Genomic DNA, 18293 nt, shown 5'->3' with positions numbered 1-18293 from the left:
CCAGAACACCTGCAGAAAGGCAGGCTGTCGTCCAGGATTTCTACGGAGTGGCACACTTCCCCAAGTGCTAGGTGCCATTGACTGCACCCATGTGGCTCTACGTCCTCCTAGGGCAACTGAGCACATCTACAGAAACCGCAAGCACTGGCATTCCATCAATGTGCAGGTAGTATGTGATGCCAAGGGGATCATCACCTCAGTATATGCCAACTATCCAGGGTCCACCCATTATAGTTTCATTTACAGAATGTCAACCCTAAACCGGGACCTAGAAGCTGGGCGGCATGGTGATACATGGCTGCTTGGTGAGCATAAATGCCCCTGCACATGCATGCATGTCAGATACTGAGTAATGTCACAACCCCACTAATGATACCCATCATCACCTCCCCAGGGGACAGTGCCTACCGACTGAGTACCCACATGATGACGCCAATTCGGAACCCCACCACACCACCCGAGGTAAGATACAACACAGCCCATATTGCAACCCGGGGCATAGTGGAGCACACATTCGGAGTGCTCAAGTCACGCTTTCGCTCTCTTGACCGCTCTGGTGGGCAGCTGCTATACGCGCCCCCAGTAGCGTGCAGGATCATAGTGGCAGCATGTGTCCTGCACAATGTTGCAACACGCCGGGGCCTGCCCGTGGACATGGTGGTGCCCCCACATCCCCAACCACAAGCACGGCTGCTGCACATGGGAAGGGAAAGGGCACGTGGTGAGACAGCCCGCACGCAGCTGGTGGCTAATTACTTCACCTAAAATCCTACCCCTGTGGAGTGCACACAGCCCTGGCACATGCCAGCTGACAATCAATGATGATGACGTAAGGGACAATCAACTGTCACAACCATACCAGCCTGAGATTGGTCATCTGGATTTGTTACATTGTGTGCATCCCTACCTGCTGAAAGACAACCAATGCTGTGTCACAAAAAAACACACATTTATGCTTCATGAATGACTACCCCCTTGCTAAATACAACATGAAAATAGCGCCATGTCACCCAACCCCTCCCCAGCTCCGTCACCCAACATACCATGGCATGTCATGCAATGTGAAAGCAAACAAAGCAATGCACAAGACCTGACACAAGATTCACAAAGTGCACTGTCCCAAATGGAAACTGCCCACAGACAATATGCTCCCAGTAATCAATAACAAACAGCACACATGAACAAATACTTACCACCAACACAATACAGCAACACACCAAGAAACATTGCAAAAACACGACAGTACTAAGTCAAAGTAGTGGTAGTCTTACAACCTGAATAAGCCAGCACATCAATCCCTTCCAACTGTAGAGTGTTGCTGCCACGCAAATGTGTCAGTGTACTGCATACAACATGAACTCCATCTGCAAAGGAGACAGCCTTGTGAAGACATGAGGAAGGAACCTGAAAATTAGGAGGAAGACATGGATGCACAAGCACATATCAATACACCATGAAGTGTACAATACAACAATACCCACTAGGGATGTACACACAGTAATGACTACAGACTGCCCACACAACTCATGGGAGCCCAATGTCACTGTGTAAGTCACTGTCACTTGGTCACACCCTTTGCAAGCCCATGGAAACGGGAAGCAGGAGGGGTGTGTGTGTCACAAACCCAAGCATCTAACCCAAACTCAGGACAAGCCTGCATGTGCCCAGCCGGAATACAGTGGATGCCCACGGGAGCCACACAAGGCAACACACTGTAAAAAAACAAAAAAATCAAAAATGGCCATGTGGCGGCCAAGGGGGGCCCCACCCAGGAGGTTCAAGGACAGGGTGCACACCAACACCCACCTGCGTGGATGTTGCGAGAAAAAAAAATACCTCCATGGGCTCATGGCCTGCACGGCTATGCCATTCTGGGAGAACTGCTGTCAGTCTCTTCGCCCTCTGCTGCTGCATCAGGAGGTGGTGGCACTATGGGAGGCAGCCCACGCAAAGCCCTGGTATGGTCCTCCATGGCAGCAAGCATGCGGGTTTGGAAGGTCTGATTCTGGAGGATTAAAGTGCGGAGTTCCCCATGCAGCACGTCACGGGTTGCCTGTACTTCTGCACGCATGGCCTCGCGGGATGCCCAGTTCTCCTCACGTGTTGCCTGCAGCTCAGCTGAGAGTGAACGTGTGAGCTGCTCCAGCTGCTGTTCTGCCCTAACATTTCGGGAAGCCTCAAGTTCAAGCAGACTCTGCCTGAGGTTATGGAGTTCCACCCTCAGGGCTTCCCTGTGGCCCTGTGACTCTATTGATATGGATTTGTGCAGAGTCTCCAGTGCCGCCTGTTGGTCCCTGTTGGACGCCAACATGTTTTCCCTGTGTGATTGGTAAATGGAGTCTGTTGCCTGCTGTTGTTGCTCCATCTGCCTTTCAGGGGGGATAATGGAAGTGGCCACCCTCTCCATTGCCTGAGCCATAATTTCTACTGATGCTCCCTGTTGGGTTGCCATACCATACATGGAGTTTTCCCATACAGTATTGCCTGGTGGCGCACGGCCATCGTGTTGGCGGGCACCACACCTGTTTGGGGCAAGGCGATCTGCACCTTGCTGTGCTGGCACTGCCTGAGGTTGCAGGACTGCATTCCCCCTCTGATCTGCTGGCCCATGAACAGGATCAGATGCTGTGAAGAGTGCCCCTGCATCCGTAACCGCCAAAGGCGGACCTACCAACACTGACATCCCCATATTGGGTTCTACCCCTGGTCCTAGTGGGTTGGACAGAACAGAATCCCTACCAGAAGCACTGACCTGCGACAGCACATAGGTCTCATCATCCGACTCAGCACCTGAATAGAGGTCTGGGGAGCTGCACTCAGAGGCACCCCTCGACAGTATGGTCTGCAGTACCAAAGTGTTTTCACCCACAACCACACCATGTCCCCCACTGGTGCCTGGTCGTGTCTGAGAATCCTCCTGGGTCTGCACCATCTCCTTAACCTCACCAGCATCAAGTGCGTCGTCACCTGCAAAAACATGAAACACAAGAAATGGAAATAGGGATGAGCACCAGAGCACACACATAGCCCTGACAAGACAGAGATCCTGTACATGGTTAACACATGCCCCACATGACCATAACCCTGGCATGCATGCACTGTCAATGATTCTGAAAGGGGAGTCAAAAAGGCAGACAATGAGGACACCAAGATGGAAAAGCAACACATTCGCAGCATGTCGTGTAGCACTGGCATCACACATCAGCCTGTGAGTGGCATGTCCAATACACATACATGACACATGCCAACACACAGATGTCATGTAGCATAGCCATGGTAAATTAGACAACTACAGCAATATGTCAGTGAATGAGTACTGTCACAAATCCATGTCACATGGACACGATGAGAAGATTAATGCAGAATAGTGTTGCAAAATATGCATGTGCCGCACACTGCAACACATCCAGTGTACAATTAGACAGTGATTGCAGGCAGATGTACACATCAATGGTTGGTCACTTCAACATGACAGGAAACAACTATCATGTTCCACATGCAAACAGGCCCTAAAAATAAATTCAGCTGGCCAATATTCCCTTGCCCTGAATGGTTTAAACATTCACATAACCAGGTAACTAAAGTGGCACAATGTGGGATGTAGACAATTACAGAAGCATGTCACATATGTGGCATTAGGGATGAAAAAAGCATATGAAAAATGAGTTAATCTAGACAATCAGCCTGAATGAACACAGAAAAATCAGAACAATGTTGTTGCAAGATGATAGTTCAAGTGCAACAACAGTAATTGGGGCTAATTGGCTACTGTGGGCAGAAGGGATACTGTCATACCCAAATCAAAGGCACATGAATGGATTGGAGGAAGCACATGGGTGACCCATTACACTCAGGAGTACACACCCTCACCTGGCACTCAATCAGAACCCGTCATCCAAACAACATACACATGGATTACACACACATGCATGGGCACTCACCGGACAATGCCTCGTAATCAGGTAGCTCTCCCATGCCTTGGATCTGTTCCTCTGTGACGAAGGTCCCAGCAACAGACTCATGTTCAGTGAGTTTGTTGTCCTCTGGTGGAGACCCACCGCCAGTCACCAGAGTAGCGGCATGATTTGAGACCAGCTTGTTCTTTACTCTGCGTTTCAGGTCATTCTACCGCTTGTAGCAATCATCAGCTGTGCGCCTCATAAATCCAAGGGCACTTATGAGGTCTGCGATGGTCTGACAGTGTGCCCTACATTGACCAGGTGTGGTCTTGCACCCTGCAGTCACCACCACTTCGCGGCTATGTGCCGACACATAGATCACAAGTGCATCAAGTCTGGGGTCATTAAAGCTAGGCTTCCTTGACGTGCCGGACTGTGTAGCCGTATCTAGGGTCTCAGCCTGTAGTGCCAGAGCACCCTTCTTCCTCTTCTTCAAAGGTGGAGCAGAGCCTGAGTGGCTTGCGCCGCTCTGGTCAGTAGGGGCAGAAGCGCAGGTGGACTGGGTACTGGGAGTGTGCGGAGGCACAATTACCATAGGTCTTGGTGCAGGCATTGGCTGAAGTGTGATGTTGGCAGGGGCAATGTCAGTATGATGGACCAAGACCGACACTGTCTCAGCTGGGAGACTCAGAGCTGGGGTGGATAGAGCTGCAGCTGCCCCTGCAGCCTCCCCACCCTGCCTACTTGGAGCAGCAGATGACATCGCTGCCCCAGATCCATGTGGCCTGGTGACACCAACTTGCACTGGCACAGGTGGCTTAGACTTGCTGACCTAGAAGTCAGCCTGGGAGTCATCCTGTGCCGGGCCAGGTGCCACAATGGGCTGGTCCAACAAGGACTGATCTGGGATGGTGTCAGCCACGTTTCCCTCAACCATGGGGGGGGAGCATGGGTGTCCCTGATTGGTCCTCCACACATGGGGGTCTAGGGGCACCCTGCAAATCATGGCCACGTCCCCTACCGCGCCCACCATGCCCACCTTTTGGAGGTCAGCCACCTTTGCCTCCCTTACCGCTTGGTTGCCCCCCAACTATGGCACTGATGTAGTTGTGCGTATGGGAGTTGCAGTAAACAATTGTCCTGGGCAATCGGGGGTGAAAGGGGTAGGGTACCAGATGGAATTCGTACCCTAGTGCTCTAGAAAGGCTGTCTGTGACCCCTGGGGAAAGATGACGGGTCACGCAACGCACAGGCACCCCGAAAACAAAAAGTAACATGCACGCAACCCCTCGTAGACCACGTGCGTGGATAAATGAACCCGCACTACGCTGTGGCACCCAGAAACACAAAAATAAGTGTACGCGTGTTACACGCATCCTACAATGACCTCTGAAGGGGTACGCAACACACGGGGCAAGCAAAGTTGGTAAATGCATGCGCGACTCTGCCTGGAAAAAGAACGTGAAAAAGACGCACGTGCGCGGGTTGGCAACACCCCCGCCAAAAGAAGAATTGTACGCTGTCTGAGGAGACAGGACAAAAGAAGAAGTGAACGCTCTTTTTAGGAAACAGGCTAAAAAAAAAATGAATGCTGTCAGAGGTAACAGGGAGTACGAACTTGAAACGCTGTGCAGTAATCCCATGTGAACCGACAAGAAGTACAGAATACACCCACTCGCTCTCCACGAAAAGCACGTACAAGGAAATGGGGTCCTACACGTACCTTTTAAAGAGGCCCACACGTACCGCATCACTTACGCATGTACGCGCTAAGGCCCTTTCCTCCAATTACACGAGCTGACACTCGGACGTGCAGTTTTTGGACGTGTACGATGAACATGCACCCGTGTTGATGGAAACGCCCGCGCGTGTCACGTCACTTACGCGCGTAGGCCCTTTCCTTGGATTAAACACATTCACACGCGGATGTGCAGGTTTTCACGTGCGCTGAACCACTATACCCACGTCACGAGGGAAACGCCCGCGCGAGTCACATCACAGAAGCGCTTACGCGCTAAGGGCCTTTGGTCCAATGAAACCGCATACATGTGCTGATGTGCTTACGCGTGAAGGGCCTTTCCTCGAATTACACGCTGACGTGCAAGATTTTCACGTGCCACTCCGTATCAAGCTGGCCACGCAACAACACATGGAAGACCACGCTCCTGCCCAGAAGGCCGAATTACTGCCCCCCAGAGCCCCGAGCATGCTCCCACCTGCCATCTGCTGCTGCCTGCCTGCCTGCCCTGGTATTTGGTGCCTGCACATCAGCAAGGGCTCCAGTTGCTGTGTCCACCCCTGCTGGAACAAAAGACTCCCGACTGGGATACCATCGCTCCACCAAGGACCCAGTTGCCCACCCACGCCTGCCTCGGGGGTCGCCATGTCAGGGCAAACACCATCTGAGACCACTGGCGACCCCCAGCCAGAGAGGCAGAGGGCCACCAGCTTCAGTGTGAAGGAAGTTGGTGCCCTGGTGTAGCATGTCCAGGGGCAGTATGATGCCCTCTTCGGAACATCATGCGCCAACAAGGAAGGACGGGAGAGGATCTGGGACGACGTAATGGTTGCCATCAACGCAGAGGGGGTGGCAACCCACGACATCAAGCACATCAAGAAGCACTGGGAGGACTTCAGGACCCTCCACAAGGCCCAGCGCCTCGCAGAGGGGGGCCGGGTCAGCATGAGTGACATCCAGATGAGGGTCCTGGAACACGTATGCCCAGCGCTCCACGCCCAGATCCTTCGGAGGCAGACCCACCTGGAGTTGAGCGGTAAGTGGCCAAGCATTGTTGTGTGAGACAGGGCATGTTGCAGTGTGCTGGTAGTCTGATACTTGCCTGCATGTGTGACATAGGCCATGTATGGATGTGTGTGTGCAGAGACATCATGTTCATGTATGTGAGACCAGTAATGTGCAATCCACATGGTTGGTGCATGAGTTCCAATGCAACATGGGGAGCTGTATGGCAAATGCACACATGAAAGCATGCCAGTGTCTGTTCTTGCACATGGTGGGGGTGTGAGGGACGGTGCTGCTGTCAAGTACATTTATGGTGCACATGTGTGTGTGTCTGAGAAGTTTGTCTGTGACTTTGATACGCCATGGATTCATGACACATGTCCGTGATGATGTGCACATTCACTTACGCAGTGCGGTCACCGTTGTATGCACTGTGTCTATCCAATGTGTCTGTGGTGTACAAGGCATGATGCATGACCCTCCGGTGATGTGTGTGCTTGGGATCGGTGTGAGCCATGATGCATGTGAGTTCGAAGGCAACATTTTGATTAATAGAGGCCCTTGTACATGGATGCTGATGTTGATTGCAGGCGCCGTGCCTGTTTATGCATGTGTTTTTGCGTGCATTCACCCATGTGTTGTGGAGGGACAGGATGGAAGTGACGTTAGACAGTGCCACTCATGTGTTATTTCTTCCTGTCTAGGCAAATATTATACTGTACCCTGATGCGTGTGTTATATGTCTCCCTCTACGCAGCGTCAAGTGAAGAAGAGGGTGGAGACGGCGCTGTGGAGCCAAGTGGCAGGGATGCCTCCACTGGGCGGCGACGCAAGGCCCAGCCACCCTCCCAGGACTTGCCATTATCCGGGAGCGATGGGGCTGGTGCCGCGTCTGCCACTACAGCTGTGGCGGAAGGGCCGGGTGAGCCCCCACAGGGGCTTGCAATGGCGGAAGATGGTACGGAGACATCCAGGTTGAGGAGGAGGAGCCCGCCACTGAGCCGCACTTGGGCCCTGGTGGGGGTAGAACCACTGGTGTAAGTGGTGCAGTCCAGGGCCAGGGTCAAGAGGCAGCACAGGTAACCGCGGAGGGGCCTCTGCATGTCCCTGTCCTTGACCCTGTGACTGCACCACCATGCACCAGCAGGGATGCCCCGTCCCAGGCCCGTCCGCAGGTAGGGGAGAGTGCCATGTCATCTGCCTCTCCACTACCTGCGGACGAGGGGTCCAATGAACGTATGGGCTTCATCCTGATTGGTGTCGCGTTGCGCACGCGTGACATTCGTGATGATGTGCGTTCTTCCTGGGGGAGAACACACGCCATCACGAACAGCAGTGTTGCGACGTGGCACTGTTGGGAGGGGCCCTGGTTGGTGGGTTCCTACATGTGACCAAGACAGCCAGCTTGGTAGAGATCCCATCCCTGCCACAGTCGGGAGTCAGCGGTCCAGCAGGGGTGGACACCACAACTGGAGACCAGCTGATGGAGGATGTGCAGGCATCATCGGACAGGGCACATGGACAGCAGCAGCAGCAGCAGGAGCAGGCTCTAGGTGGGAGCAATGATGGCTCAGGGCCATCGACATTAGGGGGGCAGGCACCGGCCAGAGGGCAGGAGAACCCTGGAATGGATGCGTCTTCCGTGTGGCTGCGATTGGGCCAGCGTATAGGTGCGGAGCGGCAGCGGGCGGAATAAGCACGGCTCACCATGGTCAGGGCGGAGTTCTCAATGCGTCGGGCGTTGAGGCGGGCAGAGTGCCTCGAGGCAACACGCAGGGATTTGGAACAGGCCATGAGTGCCTCCCTGCGAGACCTCGAGGCCAGGACAGAGGCCCGCCTCCAGCAAATAGACATGGAGTTCGATGATGCCCTGGCCGAAAACATCACTGAGTGAGCCGCAGGACTTGCCCGTTGCCATTGTAAATAGTTTATAGTGTTAGGTTTCCTTTTTTTTCTTTATTTTGGGGCTTTTGGACTATGCCCCACATTTTTGTAAATCGTTTTTTTGTTAGGTAGGTTATTAGATAGGTTTCATTTGTTTCGTTGGGCTCATGGACCCTTGGAAATTTGATTGTACATAGTTGGACGTTGGATTGATTTTGATTTTGTACATGGATTAATGGATTTTTCTTTTGGACAATGGATTGTACATAGTTGGAGAATGTATTATTTTGAACTTTTTCTTTTGATTTCACCATGGATCAATGGATTTTTTTTTACGTTTCCTTTGGATTTGCGTTGGTGGATGGAGAGTTTGGACTATTTTTCTTTTGCGTTTCTTTGTATTGGTTATAGTTTTCATTTACTCTTCTTTTGCACATGCTTTTCATTTCATGTTTGCTATTTTGTTATGCTTTCATTTTATTGATTTATTTTTGTACATAATACATTTTCATATTTTAGTTCCATGTGTGGGATTTGCTCATTGGGTTGATGCATGTGAAAATGTGGGTTTACAAAATCAATGCCAACGAGTGTGTGTGTGTGTGACGGACATGTGTTGATGTACATAGTTGACTTTTGGTTTGTGTCTTGAGATGGGCATGTCAGTGTGGGTTTGATTGGGAAATCATTGCATCTCAGTAATGGGGTGGCGTGCTGTGGTATTTTGGTGTAGAAGTGGGCCACGATTGTGCAACTTTATTTCATGTAGCGGGGGGACATGAGGTGGGGCCTGCTGGCAGGTGACCCTCACTGCTGGTGGGTGGGGGTGCTGGGGGACATGAGTGGGGGCCTGCTGGCAGGTGCCCCTCACTGCTGGGGGTTGTGGGTGCTGGGGGACATGAGTGGGGGCCTGCTGGCAGGTGACCCTCACTGCTGGGGGTTGGAGGTGCTGGGGACATGAGTGGGATGCCTTCTGGCAGGTAACCCTCACTGCTGGGGGGTGGGGGTGCTGGGGGACATGAGTGGGACATGAGTGGGGGCCTGCTGGCAGGTGCCCCTCACTGCTGGGGGGTGGGGGTGCTTGGGGACATGAGTGGGACATGAGTGGGGGCCTGCTGGCAGGTGACCCTCACTGCTGGGGGGTGGGGGTGCAGGGGGACATGAGTGGGGGCCTGCTGGCAGGTGACCCTCACTGCTGGGGGGTGGGGGTGCTGGGGACATGAGTGAGGGCCTGCTGGCAGGTGCCCCTCACTGCTGGGGGGTGGGGGTGCTGGGGGACATGAGTGGGGGCCTGCTGGCAGGTGATCCTCACTGCTGGGGAGTGGGGGTGCTGGGGGACATGAGTGGGGGCCTGCTGGTAGGTGCCCCTCACTGCTGGGGGGTGGGGTGCTGCTGGTAGGTGCCCCTCACTGCTGGGGGGTGGGGTGCTGGGGGACATGAGTGGGACATGAGTGGGGGCCTGCTGGCAGGTGCCCCTCACTGCTGGGGGTTGGGGGTGCTGGGGGACATGAGTGGGGGCCTGCTGGCAGGTGACCCTCACTGCTGGGGGCTGGGGGTGCTGGGGGACATTAGTGGGGGCCTGCTGGCAGGTGACCCTCACTGCTGGGGGGTGGGGGTGCTGGGGGACATGAGTGGGGGTCTGCTGGCAGGTGACCCTCACTGCTGGGGGATGGGGGTGCTGGGGAACATGAGTGGGGGCCTGCTGGCAGGTGACCCTCACTGCTGGGGGGTGTGGGTGCTGGGGGACATGAGTGGGACATAGGTGGGGGCCTGCTGGCAGGTGACCCTCACTGCTGGGGGTGGGGGTGCTGGGGGACATGAGTGGGACATGAGAGGGGGCCTGCTGGCAGGTGACCCTCACTGCTGGGGGGTGGGGGTGCTGGGGGACATCAGTGGGGGCCTGCTGGCAGGTGGCCCTCACTGCTGGGGGTGGGGTACTGGGGGACATGGGTGGGTCATGAGTGGGGGCTTGCTGGCAGGTGACCCTCACTGCTGGGGGGTGGGGTTGCTGGGGGACATGAGTGGGGGCCTGCTGGCAGGTGACCCTCACTGCTGGGGGGTGGGGGTGCTGTGGTACATGAGTTGGTGATCACTAGTGCAACGTGACACGTGGCCTGGCTGGGGGGCAAGGCCATGGTCGACGGGCTGCCTGCGGGACATGTCCAGGGGTGCAGGGTAGTCCCCTGTGGTGTGTGCTGCCTGCAGGGGCCGTGGAGGGGGTAGAGGGGACACCTGGTAGGACCCACACTGCCAATTCACATGTAGGACTCCCCGCACACCACATTGGATACACGTAACCCGCTATGACAGCAAATTTGCGTGTGAAAGTTCCCGCGCACCCCTGTAACACGTGTACCCCGCTCGCACAGGGCCAATCGTGTGTGAAAGTTCCCACGCACCCCAGTAACACACGTACCCCGCTCACACTGGGCCAATCGCGTGTGAAAGTACCCACGCACCCCAGTAACACACGTACCCCGCTCGCACAGGGCCAATAGCGTTTGAAAGTACCCGCGCACCCTAATAACACACGTACCCTGCTCGCACAGGGCCAATCGCGTGTGAAAGTTCCTGCGCACCCCAGTAACACATGTACCCCGCTCGCACAGGGCCAATCGCGTGTGAAAGTACCCGCGCACCCCAGTAACACGTGTACCCCGCTCGCACAGGGCCAATCGCATGTGAAAGTACCCGCGCACCCCAGTAACACACGCACCCTGCTCGCACAGGGCCAATCGCGTGTGAAAGTACCCGCGCACCCCAGTAACACACGTACCCCGCTCGCACAGGCCCAATCGCATGTGAAAGTTCCTGCGCACCCCAGTAACACGCGTACCCGGCTCGCACAGGGCCAACCGCGTGTGAAAGTACCCGCGCACCCCAGTAACACGCGTACCCCGCTCGCACAGGGCCAATCGCGTGTGAAAGTACCCGCGCACCCCAGTAACATACGTACCCTGCTCGCACAGGGCCAATCGCGTGTGAAAGTACCCGCGCACCCCAGTAACACACGTACCCCGCTCGCACAGGGCCAATCGCGTGTGAAAAACCCGCGCACCCCAGTAACACACATACCGCACTCGCACAGGGCCAATCACGTGTGAAAGTACCCGCACACCCCAGTGACACACGTACCCCGCTCGCACAGGGCCAATCGCGTGTGAAAGTTCCGGCGCACCCCATTAACACACGTACCCCACTCGCAAAGGGCCAACCACGTGTGAAAGTTCCCGCGCACCCCAGTCACACACGTACCCCGCTCGCACAGGGCCAACCGCGTGTGAAAGTACCCGCGCACCCCAGTAACACACGTACCCGGCTCACACAGGGCCAATCGCGTGTGAAACTCCCTGTGCCAGGGTGTACATGTATTCGGAGGTGTGCGCGGGGAGTTTTACTGGCGTTTTTGTGGTTCGGGGCCTGTGCGCCATGTACGGGATTTGTGCGCTGTGCATGGCGCGTGGGGAGGGGTTGGTGGCGTAACTGGCACTGCTCCAGGGTCGCTGTACCACTCTGCACCACGGCTGTTTTTGGAGGCTAAAATCCATGAATACGCTGTGCGCGGAAATGGATTTTAGCGCATGCGGCTGGCGCAGAAAGTCGCACGTGCACACTGTGCACCATGCCGCGTGCGCCACTTGTGCACTGAATTCTATGAATTACCCTGCATGTCGCTCAGCAGCACACACTAGCACCGTGCTGACATATTATTCTGAATTAGAAAGAAACATAATCGAGCGATTTCAATCTAATGGTAAGGAACTACGGCTCCCATAATTCTGAGCATCATGTGATCTAAGCAAACGTATCATGTGACTATATATAACAATTGTTGCCTAGCAACAGGTTCACACTAGAGTTGATGGAGTCGCACAGCAGCAAACTCAGGAACCTCACGGGTGTACCACCTTAATCGACATAACTGGGTAAGTGTAGATTTATGCACCAAAGAGAAGTCTTTGACACTAACGTTAGGCTAATCTTTACAGACTGCATGCTGTGGCGGATACTAGGATTTTGAGCGCGGCAAGTCCCTGCACTTTTGCCTAAATGGTGAGTATTCTCGCCAATGATTCAGTTTCAATAATTTAAATGAAGGACTTGAATATTCATATTCATGGTGTGCACATATTATTGACACAACAGGTGCTGTGTAAAACGAGAGGGAAGGATTCATCAAATGTACAATCACATTTTTTGAATATCTATCTCATCAGTACTGTCTATGAACAGGAATCGTATTCCGATTCGGAAGGGATACCATCCCATGCCACACAACAAAGAGAGGATTATTTATCCCATTGACAGGTAACAACAGCATTTATTTACCCCATAGCTATTACCTCAACAAACTAGATATCATTCATTACTAATGGATACTAAATATAATTTACAGGCAATCAACACCAGTAGAAAAACTGAACATTGACGCAAATAGATGACATTTGCATTATCTCACAACAAAACTGATCGTCTTGTAAAGAAGAATCTTGCCATGTTCAATAAGTGGTTGAACAAATTTGTGAAACAGTGTCATAAAAAAGACTTTTGAGGTATAAAAAGACTTTGAATTAATTTTGCTCCTGAAGAAGAGAGATATTCTCTTGAAATGCATAGAGATCTGTATTTAATTGTTTGATTTTTCAATTTTTGACTTACTTTTGAACTCCATGAGATTGATTGATTTTTGAATTCCATGAGATGTAAATGCATAAAATAAATGACTTATGTACATTTCTAGAATAGTGTTATTAAGAAATATGGAAAAATACACATGTATAAATTTATTTTGCAAAATTCTGGATCTGTAAACTACTAAGTGTGCAGGGGACGGGAGTTCCCATTGCTTATGGTTACTCTACTGTGTTTATTATTGTGCTGACTTTTGATACCAGAGTCATTTGTTTTCTTCCCACACCTTTTACATTTATTAAGATTCAATGAGCCTTAGGAGCTCAACATGATTAAAAGATCTTAACTAATATCTAATTACATAGGGTGTGCTTTCTCTCAATTTTTGTGTAGTGACTGTGGTATCTGTCAGAGTGGTGTTTAAGGAGTGTGGATAGTTGTGGTGGGTTAGTGTGGTGTTTAGGGAAATTTAGTGTACAGATTTTTTATGAGCCACCCCCCTCGAGTAAAAATATTGTTGAGAAGCCCCTCCTTGTATGTATCTAGCCCCTTTCCTCGGACCTCCCTTTTGACTGCTCACTGATACCTGAAAGCCACTGCAACTGTAGTGCTGCTCAGTTTTATATGGGTTTATGGTACAATGCAGCTGGATATGCATCATGACTACCAACTGACAAATCCAACCATGCACCACAACGCAACCACAACATTACCATGCTGGCAGATACCATGAACATGTGCAATTTGTAGTTAAAACAGCAAACGGGATTGTGGCACCAAACAAGTACATTTGCCCCACCTGCACCAACTCTCAGAAGGTACCCCTCTCCTCTCCCCGAGTTATGGCGTTGTGGCTCCTCTGCTTTGTACAAACAACTGGGCGAAAGGTGGTTTACAAAGGCACCATTTTAATGTTGTTTAGAATAAGAAATTGGGAGTGGGGAGCAAACTGGGGATTTGCAAAAACCGCCCTTTCTTGAACTCTTATTTGTTCTATCAGAATTGACATGGCATCACCTCTTGCCACTTATGCGCTCTTGTGTCCGGCCCTCCAGTGCACAAGGGTCAAGTTCACGTGCTGAACAGCTCATCCGACACCCACGGACGCTGCGTGTGTATCGTTAGACGAAAATATCGTCCCTTGGACCCTGGCAGCCGATGATAGGATTTGGAGTGTCAGAGCTGATGGCCAATTCGAACTGTATCAAAAGGTTGAAGCCAAACAAAATAGTCGCCCTCTTAACTGAGTGGGTCACTTTGTACAAAGGCTAAGCAAACAGCAGGAATCGTTAGAGCCTTAAGATGTCAGATACCGTCGGGTCATCAGGGCAGAGCGCTGTTATCTCGCCCTGTGTTCCATTTCCACAGGTTACAGTGTGCGTGGACCACCTTAACAAAGGAAAATAAAGGGGAGTGCTGCTGCCACTTCCGGGTCCGGAATGCACGCGCTTGTGGCGGATTGGAATTGCTTGGACAAAACAACAAGCACTCAGACCACACATCACCACGGTTGACCTACATACATGCACGGCTCACTCACCCACGCACTAACAAGATCATTCATATTATATTCTATGACAAGACAGGAGGCGAGCATTATGCTTCATCTTCTTTTATTACTACTCCTCAGCAGTTCAACAACATATATATAAAACCATGGAAAATACCCAACAAACTTTTCCATTTTTTTTTTTTTTTTTTTTTTTTTTTAACTACAACCCCCATGAGTCTCTGTAGTCCGTGCTCATTCCACCAGTCCTGATCTCCTTCCTGTACTTAGGCTCCTCCTCTTCTTTTACTGCTCTTCAAGCAGATAAGTACCTTTTCTCCACTCTCTGTACGACTGGGGTAAAATGTCTGTGTGAGAGTGGGTGATTATACAAATAAGTTGAGACAGTGTGTAGGAGATAGTAGTTTATAAAAAAAAAAAAAAAAAAATGTTTTGGTATAAAATAGTAGTTTGTTGATAGCACGCTTAGGCGAGTTTGCTTCGAAGGGAGCTCGCGTACGCGGGCAGCCGATTCAGGGATTCACCTTAGACAAGCCGGTTCGCGAGGCGGACGGTCCCGTGTCGCATACCCGGCACCGCAGGGGCTCAGTCAGGCCTCGCGAACTACGCGGCTGAGGCCGCGGGACACTCGCGAGCCGGCCCCCGCCCTCGGGTAGGGGAAGCCGGCGCTCGCGAATCATACGAAGCCGCCAGACGGCTCTCACAGAGGTAGCCCCACCCGCGGGTGGGCGGAGCTACCGCGTGAGGAGCGCGAAGAGCGACGCTCTCAGAGCAGCCCCCACCCGCGGGTGGGAGGAGCCTATCAAAGACGTGCCGCGCAGTACATTCTGCGTCGGCTTCGAACTTCGGCTCAGTTTTAAACGCCGCTAGTTCGGACAAGTTTCCCCTGATACAAGGGAAGCGCCAGGCCGTAGCGATCGGATCGCTCGGGAGCTCCGTGCCTAAGAAAGACATCACACGGCAGCTTACGGGTATAAAAAAAAAAAAAAAAAAAAGAAAAAAAAAAAAAAAAAATAACGCTACTGCTCCTAGCAGATAACCGGCGCTACTGAGGAGAGAGAATACCTCTCAAGAGCCACTGAGCTGTGGACAAGCAAGGTGCAGCCACTGGAATAAAATAGAATAAAAACATAAGAGAATACAAGTAGGGGACCCTACTATCTCTAGACCATCAGGAGGGAGCAGTGGGCGTGCTAAGACACCTGATCCAGGTAATTTGGCACACAGCACTGTTTAAAAAAATAAAAAAAAAAAAAAAAAAAAAAAAAAAAATGTCAGAATTTGAGTGGAGCGAGGAGGAACAATCACATGACCTCGCTGCCAGCTTCAAGAAAGTGCTAGGGAGCTCCCTCATTGATGCAGTGGCGGAGGGCGTTAGGCCCCTTCAAGAAAGGCTAGAGACGCTGGAAGCTATGCTTTCGCAGCCTGAGGACAGCACCACAGACCGCAAGCGCACGCCCACAGATCCCGTGATACAGGGACACAAGGGGAGTAAGTTAGCCCTTAAGAGGAAAGCCTCTGTCGACCCCCGGGGCTCTTGGGACGGGGCAGAAGATGAGGCCCCAGAGGTGCCTGATGCGTTCGCAAAGCTGAAGGAAGCTTATCTACGACGACAGGCAGTGCCAGACCTCATGACCCCCTCTCCAGGGGAGGACAATACTGGAGATGACCCAGGCTCGGAGGAGGAGCAAGGGGAGGATCAGACCTCACAAGGAGACGAGGAGAGCGAGGTAGACTGGGTCCAGCCCAGTGGGGGCAAGAGAGCTCGGAAAGAGAAACACTTGACTGGGGGCCAAGATGATATGTTCGACCCGGACAGCATCAGGAATCCAAGGTCCACCGAGTGGCAGCCATCCCCCCGAGTAGCTCAGTACATGGCGGCTAGGCTGCGCAAGCCATTAGACAAGGAAGTGAGACAACGGCTGCGCGCAGAGTGTCCGCGACCGGATCTCCCGGGCAAAGTAGCAGAGGCCCCCGAGCTCGACCCGAAAATGCTGACCTTCGTGTCAAAGACAAATAAGGACCCCCGCAAAGGTATCGATAGGTCCTGGAAAAGTTGTCAGGAGAAGATCCTAGACCTGTCAGGACCACTGGCAAAGATAATGGACCTCGCAGAGAGGTCCAAGGACACTGGTGAAGCAGTGGACCCGGAGGCTCTCGCCGGATGGGCGCAGAGAGCGGTCTGTCTGCTCGGGAATGCGAATTGCGCCATAGCCTCAGAGAGGAGAAAGGGGCTTCTACTCAAGATTGATTCGAAGCTCAGCGATCTATCATCGTATGAAGCGGGAGAAGGGGCGCAAGGCCTTCTATTCGGAGAGACTTTTGGGAAGGAGATGGGCCGATTCGTCGGAACATACGCATCCCTGGAGAAAGCCCAAGCATCGATCCGCAAAATCTTTCCGAGTAGAGTTTTTGGAGGGACCGGCCGCGGTCGGGGTCGCGCAGCCGGTCGCAGTCACGGAGGAAGAAGACCCCATAATCCCAGAGCACAATACTGGGAGAACAAGGGCCAGGATACATTCTTCCCGTCCAGAGGAAGATTCCCGAGAGGTCGCAGATCCAGGGGATCAGGCCGAGGCCAAGGATTTACGCCAGGTGAGAGCGATTCAGTATCCTCCAGTTGGTGGGAGGACGCGCATGTTTTTAGAAAATTGGCGCATGATTTCAAGCGATTCCTGGATATTGCAGACCGTCAGAGGACTGCAGCTAGATTTTATAGAAACCCCAATTCAGCAGCACAGGCCACGGGGCCAGAGACTAGCGCAAGCGGAGCAAGCATGGCTAGACAGCGAGATCGCGCAGCTAGAGCACAAACAGGCGATAGAGAGATGCGCGAGGGAGCCCAAATTCGTAAGCAATATGTTCCTAGTGCACAGGAAAGAGAAGGTGCGTCCAGTTATAAATCTCAAGGAGCTGAACGGATGGATCGTATACCGCCACTTCAAGATGGAGGGCATACATCAGCTCAGAGACTCCCTAAGGGAAGGAGACTGGCTGACGCGTTTAGATCTGAAGGATGCCTATCTCACGGTTCCGGTACTCGAGGAGTACAGACCTTACCTAGCTTTCCGCTGGCACAGACAGTTCTGGCAATTCAAGACGATGCCGTTCGGGTTGGCGTCGGCTCCTTGGGCATTTACAAAGCTAATGAAACCCGTAGCAGCAGCAATCAGAGAGAAAGGCGTCAGGTTGATCATCTATCTAGACGACCTTTTGCTGCTAGCGGAAAATCGAGAGGTGCTGCTATACCAAACGAGATGGGTACAAGACCTTCTGATATCGCTAGGGTTCCTAGTGAACATAGAGAAATCGGATATCATTCCAGAACAGAGATTAGACTTCCTAGGGTTTGTGCTAGACACAAAGAAAGCGACCCTGGAACTACCAGCGCGGAAGATGAGAGATATAAAGAGAGAGATCAGAGTATGCCTAGAGAGAAGGCTTATATCCCTCAGGACATTGGCGAGGATAGTCGGACTATTAGCAGCATCCATTCAGGCCATATTCCCTGGGCCTCTACACTACCGAGCACTGCAGAGGCTGAAGATAAAACATCTTCAACAGGGTCTGAAATATCACCAACAAGTACCTCTAGATCAAGACTCCATTACAGAGCTGGAGTGGT

The 18293-nt window shown here is 52.4% G+C and overlaps 1 long non-coding RNA gene across 1 annotated transcript; it reads left to right on the top strand.

Moving 5' to 3' along the window:
- Positions 1-12393: 12393 nt before the first annotated feature.
- LOC138581830 (uncharacterized) lies at positions 12394-12810 on the top strand. Its single transcript, XR_011304809.1, has 3 exons — positions 12394-12452; positions 12516-12579; positions 12673-12810. It is a non-coding gene; the product is annotated as an uncharacterized lncRNA (long non-coding RNA).
- The last annotated feature ends 5483 nt before the right edge of the window (positions 12811-18293 follow it).

This window comes from Ambystoma mexicanum, chromosome 3q, assembly GCF_040938575.1.
Source record: "Ambystoma mexicanum isolate Mex_15411 chromosome 3q, UKY_AmexF1_1, whole genome shotgun sequence".
Taxonomy (NCBI): domain Eukaryota; kingdom Metazoa; phylum Chordata; class Amphibia; order Caudata; family Ambystomatidae; genus Ambystoma; species Ambystoma mexicanum.
The sequence above is the reverse complement of the archived record's forward strand: the minus strand, read 5'-3'. Positions and strand labels throughout refer to the sequence as shown.